This window comes from Euphorbia lathyris, chromosome 3, assembly GCF_963576675.1.
Source record: "Euphorbia lathyris chromosome 3, ddEupLath1.1, whole genome shotgun sequence".
Classification (NCBI taxonomy): domain Eukaryota; kingdom Viridiplantae; phylum Streptophyta; class Magnoliopsida; order Malpighiales; family Euphorbiaceae; genus Euphorbia; species Euphorbia lathyris.
The window spans coordinates 21,450,675-21,462,834 of record NC_088912.1 but is presented as its reverse complement, the minus strand read 5'-3'; the positions used below and the strand labels follow the sequence as shown (position 1 = coordinate 21,462,834).

Genomic DNA, 12,160 nt, shown 5'->3' with positions numbered 1-12,160 from the left:
AATTACATATCTAATTAATATTTATCGATAAATGAATAATTTATTAATTTATCGATAAATGAATAATTTATTCATTTATCGATAAATAAATAATCTCTCTTAATGAATATTTTTTTCCAGTCCCAAGGATATGCATTTATAGAGGTTTTACTGTAAATTTTTTTTTATAATGACTACAGACCTAAATTTGTAATTTATTACTAAAATCAGGGGCTTTATGTCCGGTTTTTAAGTTTGGGATCATAATTAAAACGCATAATAGTCATTTGGCTCCCTAAACAAAGGCTTCAAAATTAATTAGAACCTTAAACTATCAAAATCATCAATTAGGTTTTTAAACTAATAAAAAATCATCAATTGTGTCTCAATTCTAAACAAAAATTATCAATTGAAGCCTCATAAAAAATTATTCGGTTAAACAATTTCTTACTCTCTTCTATAAGCCCATTTTGAACCAAAAAAGAGATTATTAGAACATTTCCAACAGTCTCTTAAATTGGCTCTTAAGTTAAAATTTGAAGAGAAAGAATTAAAAATCAGCTCAAACAGCCTCTTAGTGGCTCCTCAGATCACTAAGAGCTTCCCCATACTCTCTATTAATAGAGAGTCTCTCTCCACCTCTTCGTGTCTTTTAACTTCATTTTTTTTATTAATAATTTATTATTGATGAGTCTCTCTTCTCACACTATTGGTAAATATAACAATAAATAATAATTTTAAGGGTAAATAATTATAAGGTCCTTAAGTTTTTACTTAACACGCTAATAAGTCCATGTTATTATAAGGTCCTTAAGTTTTACCTTAATAAATTCTTTAATCCTTCCATTTGTTTTTGCAAATGAAAGTCCAAAATTACCCCTAGTTATATACATTAAAAAAATATCTTTTAGTTTCAAATTTAATCTAATTAATTTTAATGAAGTTTTTGAACTACATATATACCGAAATTAATATACTTGAAAATTTATATTATTAATTTTCTTAAATTGTAATTCTTTTTTAATATAATATCTTTAAATCAATATTAAATATTATTATAAATTTTTTAAAAATCATATTTTTTTCTTCATTCGTGAAATTTATTAAAATTGTGAAAACTTTTTACAATGATAATCTTATTCCTATTTTAATAATTTTTGAAATATTTTTTTGTTCATTTTTTTAGTCAATAAATTTTACGTTATTAAATTAAAGTTCTATAATTATATAAAAAATAATAAATCAATTACTTTATATTGGAGCTTATATTGGAAAGATTGTGATTATGTAGAAAAAAAAGAAAAAAAAATAGAAAATAGAAAAAATAGATGTTTTATTATTAAAACATAAAGTAAAGGGTAATTTTGGTATTTTAAAATTTATTTAGTATAGTTTGACCATTGATCCAAGCATAAGGACTAAGGAGTTAATAAAAACAAAAACTGGGGACTCTATAATTATTTCTAAAAACACAGGGACTAAGTAGTATATTAGGTAAAAACACAAGGATCTTATAATTATTTACCCTAATTTTAATAATAAAATAATAAATAAGGATTGAATATAAAGAGTATTATTGGAGATGATATATCTTAGTTACTTTCAAATCATTAAGTGTCAATTATTTATATTATTTTTAGAAAGTATACTAAGAGTCTCTTAGAGATGTTCTTACCGTATATATCAAACAGTCACAATTTCTGATTTTATGATAAGATGGGGACTCAATTGATGATTTTTACTTAATTAAAATGACCGATTGATGATTTTAATAGTTTATAGTCCCACTTGTCTTTGAAGTTTTAATTTGGGGGCACAGATGAGTTTAATGTCTAACGAAAATAACGAAAAAGCTGAACCGGCAACCCTCGTCCCCCTTTGTTGAAAAACGGTCTAGTTCGAGTGAACCGGCAACCCTCATCCAATTCAGTTGAAAACCCGCTATCAGATTCGCGCTTCAGTCTCAAATTTTATGGCACCAGAGGGAAGAGATTCCTTAAAAGAGAAAGCGACGACGAGCATGGACGGTCCGCTTAATTTTAAGCCTGAAGAACCACTTCTCAGTGCTCCTGTCATTAACCAGAGAAGTTGTTTTTTCAATTGGAAATTTTTATTATCTTTTTCCTCTCTTGTTAGATTTCAGTATTTGTTTGTGTTTATCCTACAATTGGAAATCATAGCTTAGGTCTTGATTGTGATATCAAAGATTTACGAGCATGACTTTAATTTCGTTCAGAGTTTCATTTTATGCGTGAGAATGGCAAAGATCATCCGTTAGGTATTTTCTGCTGGATTGGGATCTTCTCAAGTTGAGTTTCAACTTGAGAAACCATTAATTAAGGATGTCTACTTGTGAATTCTGGTGCACCATTCTTTCACCTCAGAATCAGGTGAATTCTCATACTAATTTTGATTGTGCACATTTTTATTGTGTCACGTATTTCAATCTAACTGTCATGTTTTGTTGTTGATTGGTGTTTAATCAGGATGGAAAGTTGTCTATTAAAATGGAGTGGTTTCCTTGCTATGCTGAGCTTAAAGGAGCCCTTGAAACATATGTGTTTCTGTTCAATTGTTCATCACCTACAAAATAAGTAAGTTCTATTACATCTTCAATACTTTGCTCGTATCATATAAACTACAGATCAAATATATGTTGCATGAACTTGGCTGTATTCTGTAGCTCAACTTTTATATTATATCAACTATTTTTGTTTTGTTCAAGGATTCATAGAATTAAAAAAATGTTAAGACGGTAATAATAACAAAAATGCACTTCTTAGGAGTACATGACAGCATTGATCTTGGGAAGCTTGTCTATCTGCTGCTTGAAATTTAAGTAATGCGTTGCTGTATTTCTTGATTTTCTCGAAAGCTGGATTAAATTGACCACTGCTTGCTTTAAAAGAATCCCAGATTTGCTGATAGAAGAATATCTCATAAAAACAATATGCCCATATAACTATCATTTCATTCCCTACACACTCTCCAACATAACTGTTTTCCAGATCATACATTTCCTTTTCTTACTCCTAGGGAGTGTTTGGTTGGGTGAAAATAGAGTATGGAATGGGAATGGGAATGAATTATTCTCTTTGCTGGTGTTTGGTTAGACAAATATAGCTAGGGAATGAGATTCCCATTCCTCCAACTATGAGAACTATTGATTCCCACTCTTCCACACCTCAATCAACTTTCATTCCTGTTGTTATGGATTTATTAAAGAAAATAAAAAAGAATATAATAACATTTACGATTTTCTAATTTGCCAATATATACCCACCATCACCCACGTTGATAACCATTCAAATTATGGTTATGTTATAATTTTTATATATATACAAATATATGTTTCCAAATAGTTTACAATATAATTTTATTTTGTTTACAATAAAAAAACGATAACAAACCATTAATTTATTTTGTGGTTTTAAAAAAACCATTAATTTATTCTTCTGGTTGATAAACCTTTTTTTTATATTTTTTATATTTATTTTGATTGAAAATATAATTATTATTTATTAATTTTTAATAAATTTTATATTCATTCCGATTCTGATAGTTAAAGAACCAAATAACTTTAAAGGAATCGGATTCCGATTCCAGATTGAACCAAACATATCAAATAAATAGTCATTCCGATTCTGATTCCGTCACATTCCGTTTCCGATTCCGATTACGATTCCGTAGTTCAAACCAAACACCCCCCTAGTGTAAAAATTCCAGATTTTGAGTTTATAAGACAATTGGGCCATAACCTGCCTATTTTGAGGGGGTATACATAGTTTCCTATCAGTTATGCATGTTTGTTTGTTTTCCCTCTTTTTTCTTGTTTTCATGGCAACTTATGAAATTATCTGCATATTTCTTGTTTGAGCATCCAGCCTTGATTTATTTTAGTGTTATTTTAATTATGTGTTGCCATTTATGCCCGTGATTTCTTCATTTTTTTTAACTTTATCCATAAACGATCAATAGTTATTAATAATAGAATCAATATAGGATGAGAAGGGAAAGCAATTGCATAATTTCCCATTATAATTTTGCTTTCAAGTTGATGTTACTCTTAGAAAGGACAATAATTGTTCAATAATCTAGCAATAATAATAAAAATAATAGAATATCCATCTCTCATAATATCCCACCCATGGCTTACTGCAAAATTTCCAGCCATTATTTAAGGCCTGTTGGGTGATCAGTTGATGTATTATCATCATTTTGATATTGGGTATGTCGTGAAAACTTCATTCTTCGTGATTTGTCTTCCGATCATCAACCCAAATTTCTTGTAGAGTTGCTAACTTCCGTCTTGATTATTTGATACTTTCTTTGAATTTGCATTCAAAGAAAGGATTTTGCTTTCGTGTATAATTTTCCTTTGTTTCTTTAAAAATTCCCATTTTTTCATCTTTCATAATTGTGTTTGAAAAAGAGAAAATGGGTGAAATATTGAGATTTGCAGTCCATGTGACAACTTGAATTAGCACTCAAAGAAAGGATTTTGCTTTCTTTCGTATCATTTGTCTCAGTTTCTTTAACAACACTCATTTCTTCATTTTCCGTAGTTGGTGTTTGAAGGAGAGAAAATGGGTGAAATTTTGGGATTTGCAGTCCATGTGATAAAAGGGAGATGGTTCTCACTATTTGCTTCTTTCTTAATCATGGTTGGAATTGGAACACCCCTTCTTTTTGGAACCTACTCCAAAGTTATAAAAGCCACATTTGGTTATGACCAGCAAACCCTCAATCTTCTAAGTTTTTTCAAGGATCTTGGAGTTTTTTTTGGTGTTCTTCCTGGCCTAATAGCAGAAGTAACTCCTATATGGTTTGTGCTTTTAACAGGTTCTGCTATGAATTTTTCTGGGTATTTCATGATTTGGCTAGCCCTGACCGGAAGAATGCACAAACCTGAGGTTTGGCAAATGTGTCTTTATATTTTCATCGCTGCAAACTCCCAGAATTTTGCCAGTACAGGATGTACCGTGCCTTGTGTGGTTAATTTCCCAGAAAGCAGAGGTTCTGTCCTGGGTTTATTGAAGGGTTTTATGGGGTTAACTGGTGCTATTGTGACCCAAATATACTTGGTTATTTACGGTGATGACTCTAAATCTCTCATTCTTCTCATTGCTTGGCTTCCTGCTGCTCTTCCTCTGGTTTTTGCTTCCGCAATTAGAGTGATGAAGGCAGAAAGACACCCCAATGAGCTTAAAGTATTGTACCATTTCCTTTATGTGTCAATTGTGCTAGCACTATTCCTTATTGTCATAACCATACTCCAGAAACAGTTTGATTTCTCTCGTGGAGCTTATGCAGCATGCACAACTGCGATATGTGCTATACTTTTTTTCACTTTTTTTAATTGTCATTAAAGAAGAATGGATTTTATGGAATCACAAGAAGGATATAGAAGCAATTAAGCCTTCTTCTGAATTAGCTACTCAACAGCCAACCGTAACTGAAGTTAGCTCGGAGGAACATGAACCAACTCCAGCAAAACTCGAGGATCAAAAAGGAGAAGAAAAGGCTCAAAAATCTTGCTTTCTCACCATATTTGACAAACCAAAAAGAGGTGAGGATTACACCATCTTACAAGCATTTCTAAGCATTGACATGTTGTTGCTATGTGGTGCAACAGTATGTGGACTAGGTACAAGTTTAACAGCAGCTGATAATTTAGGACAGATTGGTGAATCATTAGGATATCCAACCAAAACAATCAAAATATTTGCTTCATTAGTCAGTGTATGGAGTTTTTTTGGAAAGGTATTTGCTGGATTTGTGTCTGAAACCTTAATAACCAAATACAGAACACCTAGGCCATTAATGATGACTTTTGCCCTGTTCCTTTCAGTCACTGGATACTTGATGATTGTCTTCCCTTTCCCTAATTCAGTTTATCTAGCCTCTGTGATTATTGGGTTTTCACTTGGTGCACAAGTGCCTTTGCTATTTGCTATAATTTCTGAACTTTTTGGCCTAAAGTACTATTCCACATTATCCAATTGTGGGCTATTGGTCTGCCCTTTAGGGTCATATGTCCTAAATGTGAAGGTAACTGGAGTGTTATATGATGACGTGGCATTGAAACAACTTCATGCAAGAGGATTGGTTAGATCACCAGTGGAGGAATTGATCTGCTTAGGTGTTACTTGTTTTAGAAAAGCTTTCATTATATTGTCTTCTGTGGCTTTCTTTGGTGGTCTTGTGTCATTGGTTTTGGTGATAAGGACTAGGAAATTTTACAGCGGTGATATATACAAGAAATTTAGAGAGAGATGATGAGATCATAATTCAAAATTTATTGGGAAAAAGTGTATTCCATTTTGATTATGTAGGCATTGATTGATTATCAGTTGTTAATTTTACTTCATTTGGACGAATTATAATCAAATTGCTTCCTAACTTGTTATTAAGTTGTCAATGAAAATTGTAAATGTGTGACAACAAAGAGCCTTATGATGCTGAGAATCTTGGGTTTATTGGGTCTCTCTGGCCGACGACAAAGAGCCCATGGATAGCTTCATACAGCACACATCTATCAACGTCCTCCCCCTTCTCCTTTCGCCACTCTGGATGGTCAAGTCCGAGATAGAGGGATCAATCTCTGAGTAGTAAGTAGTAAGAGGTGGTAATTTCTGACACGGAAACACGATTACAGAGTCAACCCGACTGACACGACATGATTGACACGAAAATCATTTTTTTAGTATCTGTAACATATAAAATCATATGGATCATAAATATGAGACCACGATTTTGACACGAAACACGAAATTGCCATCTATATTTTCTTTTTACCAACTGCATTTGGTAGAAGGGGATATTTATTCTCAGCATAAAAAAACTGCTTTGATATTGCTATATACAAGGTTGTGTTTTTACCTGGAGTTTCTTGCTTTTTTTTTTTATATATATATATACTCATATGCTATAGCCATGTGTCTGTCTATGGACTTCCTGCAATTCCTAAAACAGACATTGTAGAATTTAAACAAAATATTCGAGGGATCAATGGCTGAAAATGTATCAAGAATTGTAGAATTTTCAAATATGATAGTTCTAATATAAAACTTACTTCACTAATACATAATTGCAAAATAGTAATAAAAAGGAATTACAATTATCATTTACGACTTTTGATAATTTTTGATGAAATATTTTGTCTCTCCTTTATTAGAATTTATTTTAAAAATTTAAACCTTTTTTTTAAAGGTTGAACGGCTAGTAATCTTATATATTATATATTGAGAGAAATATATTATAACATATTCTTATATATTATATATTGAGAGAAATATATTATAACATATTCTGTATCTTCTTAAAAAAATTAATTCTGCATTTAGAAATGTTTTTTATGAGCAACTTGGTCTTAAAGATTTAATTAATATTTTTTGCATAATTGATTTTTTTTTCTATATTTTTTAATTGTCCTCATTCAAGAGAATTTGAATATTCACTAATTGTTGAAAAACGTTAAAAAAACTCTATAGAAATTGGATATAAAATTTTAAGTTTTTTCTTTAAAAACATTAATAAAAAAAAAGAACAAGGTTTTTGGGAAAGTATTAATTTAGGCTCTACGTATAAAATAGCATCAGTGTAGGTTTAATGTTTAAAAAAATAATATCAATTTAGGCCTCAATAACGGAACGTGATATGTCATTTATATTATTCCGTTAAGTTCTGTCAATTGTATGTGATTCATGTTACTCCTTAGGATTTTTTTGCACCTTACGACCTTTTTGTCCACTTACTATTTTTATAGTGGAAGAATTTACTCTCCAGCTTTGGTCATGGATGTAGCCCATAAGGGTAAGCCACGTTAAATTATCGGTGTCAATTTTATTGATTATTTTTCTTGTCCTTATTTTACGAAATAAATTTTCGCTTTATTCCCAATTAATGTGGCAGTCTCGCGATTTTCTGATCTATTAAAAGAAAAGTTTTTATCAGATCACCCTTTGTTGGGTAATCATTAAACCTCTGCCAAAGTAAACTTTCATAAAGATGTTGCGATTTAAACACAGTAGCATCAGAAAGCTTAGATTGTTTCCAGTATTAATTAGAAGGAGAACTATAAAGTGTAAGTACAAAAGAGGAACAGAAACAACTTATCGGAATGTTAAAGTTGTATCGTGGACAAAACCACTGCGTTGAAAATGATTACGGCAGACTCTGGTGCAATCTGGAAGTCCGATCGTCAACCAAGGTTTACACAGCAAGCGCCGTCCTAGTGCACTCTAGGTCGAAGCTTTGGAACAGCAAGAATTTTAATGCCCAGAGGAAAATTGTGTTTGAGATGAAAATCGTAATTCAGGAAAAAACTGTATCTCTCGTAGCTCTGAAAAACTCTTTTATTTCAGTGTGTAAAACGAACGTTGTAGTGGACAACGTTCATGAGAGTAAAACGTGGGTTGTTGAATGAAAGTGGGGATAGTGGAGATAAGACTTCATCAACTAAAAGAATTAGTCAAAAGGTTTAAAATATTTAATAACAAAATAAAAAATCGGGCCCAGTCCAGTCGGGACAGGCGGGCGTCGCGCGAACGAACGAGCGAGCGCGTGTGGTGTTTTTTGTAAAACCCACTTTAACACAATTTAATATCACATAAAGCCCAACCCAATATAAACCTTTCAACTTCCTCACAAGTTTCCCATGTGGGATACATAAAGTTACAAGAGTGAGAAATGGTAAATGACTAAAAAGGGCATTTCCCTTAAATCTCCAACAATCCCCCACAAATGGCTTTTTAGTAAAACCGTTTTAAAAATAAATCTTTTCTGGGCAATAAGTTTCAGATTTTAAAAACTTAAGCATCAATATCTTTCGATTGAATTGATACATAGTGTTGTGAGGCAACATGTTATAGTTTTAGAAGTGAATTGCTCTTGAACTTCTACAACTGTAACTGAGACCTTCACAACACGTAAAGAAAACCTTTAAACGAAATTTTGCTGTTCCGCTATAAAAACAATAGCGCTTTTAATGGCCATGCGCACACCTTGGATCTCATGAGTGCTCTAGAAAGACAGCCCAAAGTCTTTCATAGAAGGCGGCCCACCTTCACACACATGTAGGTGATCTCTATAAGAGACCATTAAGAGTTTCTCATAACTCAACCTCAAAAGGAGCATCCATCAAGATCATATAAATGAACCACCATACCACGGGCTATGGATTATACACACACTATCACAAGTCATAGGAATGGGTAAAATATAGTGTATAAAAAGATAGTATGGTTTCGTTTGACCACGTATGGTATCCACCATATTTTCTTTAATCAGTGGGCTTTAGGCCCATTCCCCTCGACGTTTCTAGAACCATTCTTCTAGGTAACCCTTTGGTGAACGGATCAGCTAGATTCTTCTCTGATCTCACAAAATCTAAGGAAATTACCCCATGTTTCAAGAGTTGTCTTAATGCACTATGTCTAATGCGAATGTGTCTTTTCTTTCCGTTGTAGACACTGTTTTTTGCAGTACCTATGGCTGCCTGTGAATCACAATGAAGTGAGATAGGTGCATTAGATCTCCCCCACAATGGAACATCTGCCAATAAACTTCTCAACCAATCTGCTTCTTGACTAGCTAGTTCTAGTGCTATAAATTCTGATTCCATGGTTGAGCGTGCAATACAGGTTTGTTTATATGATCTCCAAGAGACGGCGCCACCACCCAAAACGAAAACATAACCATTAGTGGAACATACCAAATCATTTTTGGATGACCAATTTGCATCACTATATCCTTCTAAAACAGCAGAAAATTTATTAAAATGCAAATTAAAGTTCATGGTACCTCTCAAGTATTTAAGTAAACGACGAAGTGCATTCCAATGTTCATCATTTGGATTGTGAGTATATCTACTCAATCTATTTACAGCATATGCAATGTCAGGTCTAGTATGAGTCATTAAGAACATAACACTCCCAATAATCTTAGCATATTCTTCTTGTGAAACACTATGTCCTTTATTTTTAGTAAGACATATGCTAGGATCATAGGGTGTTCTAGCTGGCACTACATCAAAGCTATCAAACTTTTTCAATAATTTCTCAACATAATGTGATTGTCCTAAAGAAAATCCATTTTCAGTTTTTGTAATTTTGACACCAAGAATTACATCAGCTTTTCCCATGTCTTTCATGTCAAATTGTGATGATAAGAAGGCTTTGGTGTTATTCACTACTTCTAAATTAGTGCCTAAGATAAGCATACCATCCACATAAAGACATACAATCACATAATTTGATCCAAATGATTTAGAATAAACGCATGTATCTGATCCATTAACTACATACCCATCAGAAAGTAAAGTGGAGTTAAACTTTTCATACCATTGTTTGGGTGCCTGTTTCAGGCCATATAGTGACTTCCTCAGTTTGCATACCTTATCTTCCTGACCAGGTACAATATTTTCCTCAGGCTGTTGCACATAGATTTCTTCTTCTAAATCGCCGTTTAGAAAAGCTGTTTTTACATCCATCTGATGTACCACCAGATTATGTATTGCTGCAATTGCAATTAAGATTCTAATAGTGGAAATTTTAGTAACGGGAGAGTACGTATCAAAATAGTCAATTCCTTTCTTTTGACTATAGCCTACGGCAACTAATCTAGCTTTGAACTTTTCAATGGATCCATCAGGTCTTCTTTTCCTTTTGAAGATCCATTTAAGTTTTATAGTTTTGGACCCTTTAGGCAAAGAGACTAGATCCCAAGTGTGATTTACCATAATAGAGTCTAATTCATTTTTGATAGCCTCTTTCCAAAAGTTAGGATCTATAGAGGTCATGGCCTCCTTATATGTCTTAGGATCTTCTTCTATTAGATAGACAGACATAAAAACATCATCTATTCTATCTGAATTTTCTAATAGAAAAGAGAAAACAAAGTCGGGTCCAAAACTATTAGCTATTTTCCTTCTTTTACTTCTTCTAGGTTCATGTTCACATTCATCATGTTTTTCTAAAGAACTAGAAGCAAGAGAATCACTAGCATGTACAGAATTAGAAGGACCAACATCATCACACACAAGATTTTTCTTTAAAGGAAAAATATTATCAAAAAATTCTGCATCTCTAGATTCACATATGGTATAGTCATTTAGTGCCATAAATCTAAAGGCAGCACTATTAGAAGCATATCCAATAAAAACACAATCAAAGGTTTTTGGCCCTATGTTGGGTTTTCTAAAGGATGGAAAAGCAACTTTGGCAAGACAACCCCAAACCCTCATGAAATTTAAATTAGGCGAATACCCCTTCCAAAGCTCATAAGGAGTTTTGTCTAATTTTTTTTATGAGGAACTCTATTTAAAATGTAGCATGCAGACAAAACAGCTTCCCCCCACATATTATCAGGCATATCAGAACTAATCAACATGGCATTCATCATTTCCTTAAGCATTCTGTTTTTCCTTTCCGCTATACCGTTTTGTTGGGGTAAATTACATACGTGGTGTACAATCTTTACCTGTTATCACACTTTGGTGTACAACCTTCAATTTTGCACACTAAAGTGTACAACTTTTTAGTGACCTCCCACTAAAGTGTACAGCCGGTAATTATGACCGGTCAACGCGGGTCAAACTGCCAAATCATCACTTTTCAACTTATTTCTTTAAAAAAATGGGACCCAATAAATATATAATTACCCCCACCTTTAAATAATTATCTTCATATTCATATATCTAACTCATCTCTCTTCTCCATTTTTATGCTTCTTTCTCTCTCTTTTCTTTTGTATCACCCTCTCTCTCTTCCATTTTCACACTTCTTTCTCTCTCTTTCATTTGTATCACCCTCTCTCTCTCTAAATAAAATATCCCCTCTCTCTAAATCATCTCTCTCCTTCAGGTTTAAAGTGTTTCTCTGATTTCAAAGGGATTTTATAGGAGGGAACTGGTCCACTAAGTCAAATAAGGACCTCCCATTAGAATTTTGACGCATGTTCAGAGTCATCAATTAAAAAAACTCTTTTTTTATCAATTACCAGAGCACATGTGTGTTAATTCCGCACGAAAAGAAATAGTGGCTGGGAATCATAGACGGCAGAAGCAACCACGTTCTCCATCACCACCGTTCTCTGCCGCGGCCGATCTCCACTGTTCGATCTTCTCCTGTTGATGATGTGAATAAAAAGGAAAGTGGTAATACTAATGTTGTTTCAATCT

At 32.8% G+C, this 12,160-nt stretch overlaps 1 pseudogene; it reads left to right on the top strand.

Annotated features, from left to right (window-relative positions):
- The first annotated feature begins 1,898 nt into the window (after positions 1-1,898).
- On the top strand, positions 1,899-6,857 carry LOC136222390 (protein NUCLEAR FUSION DEFECTIVE 4-like; annotated as a pseudogene).
- Positions 6,858-12,160: the final 5,303 nt, after the last annotated feature.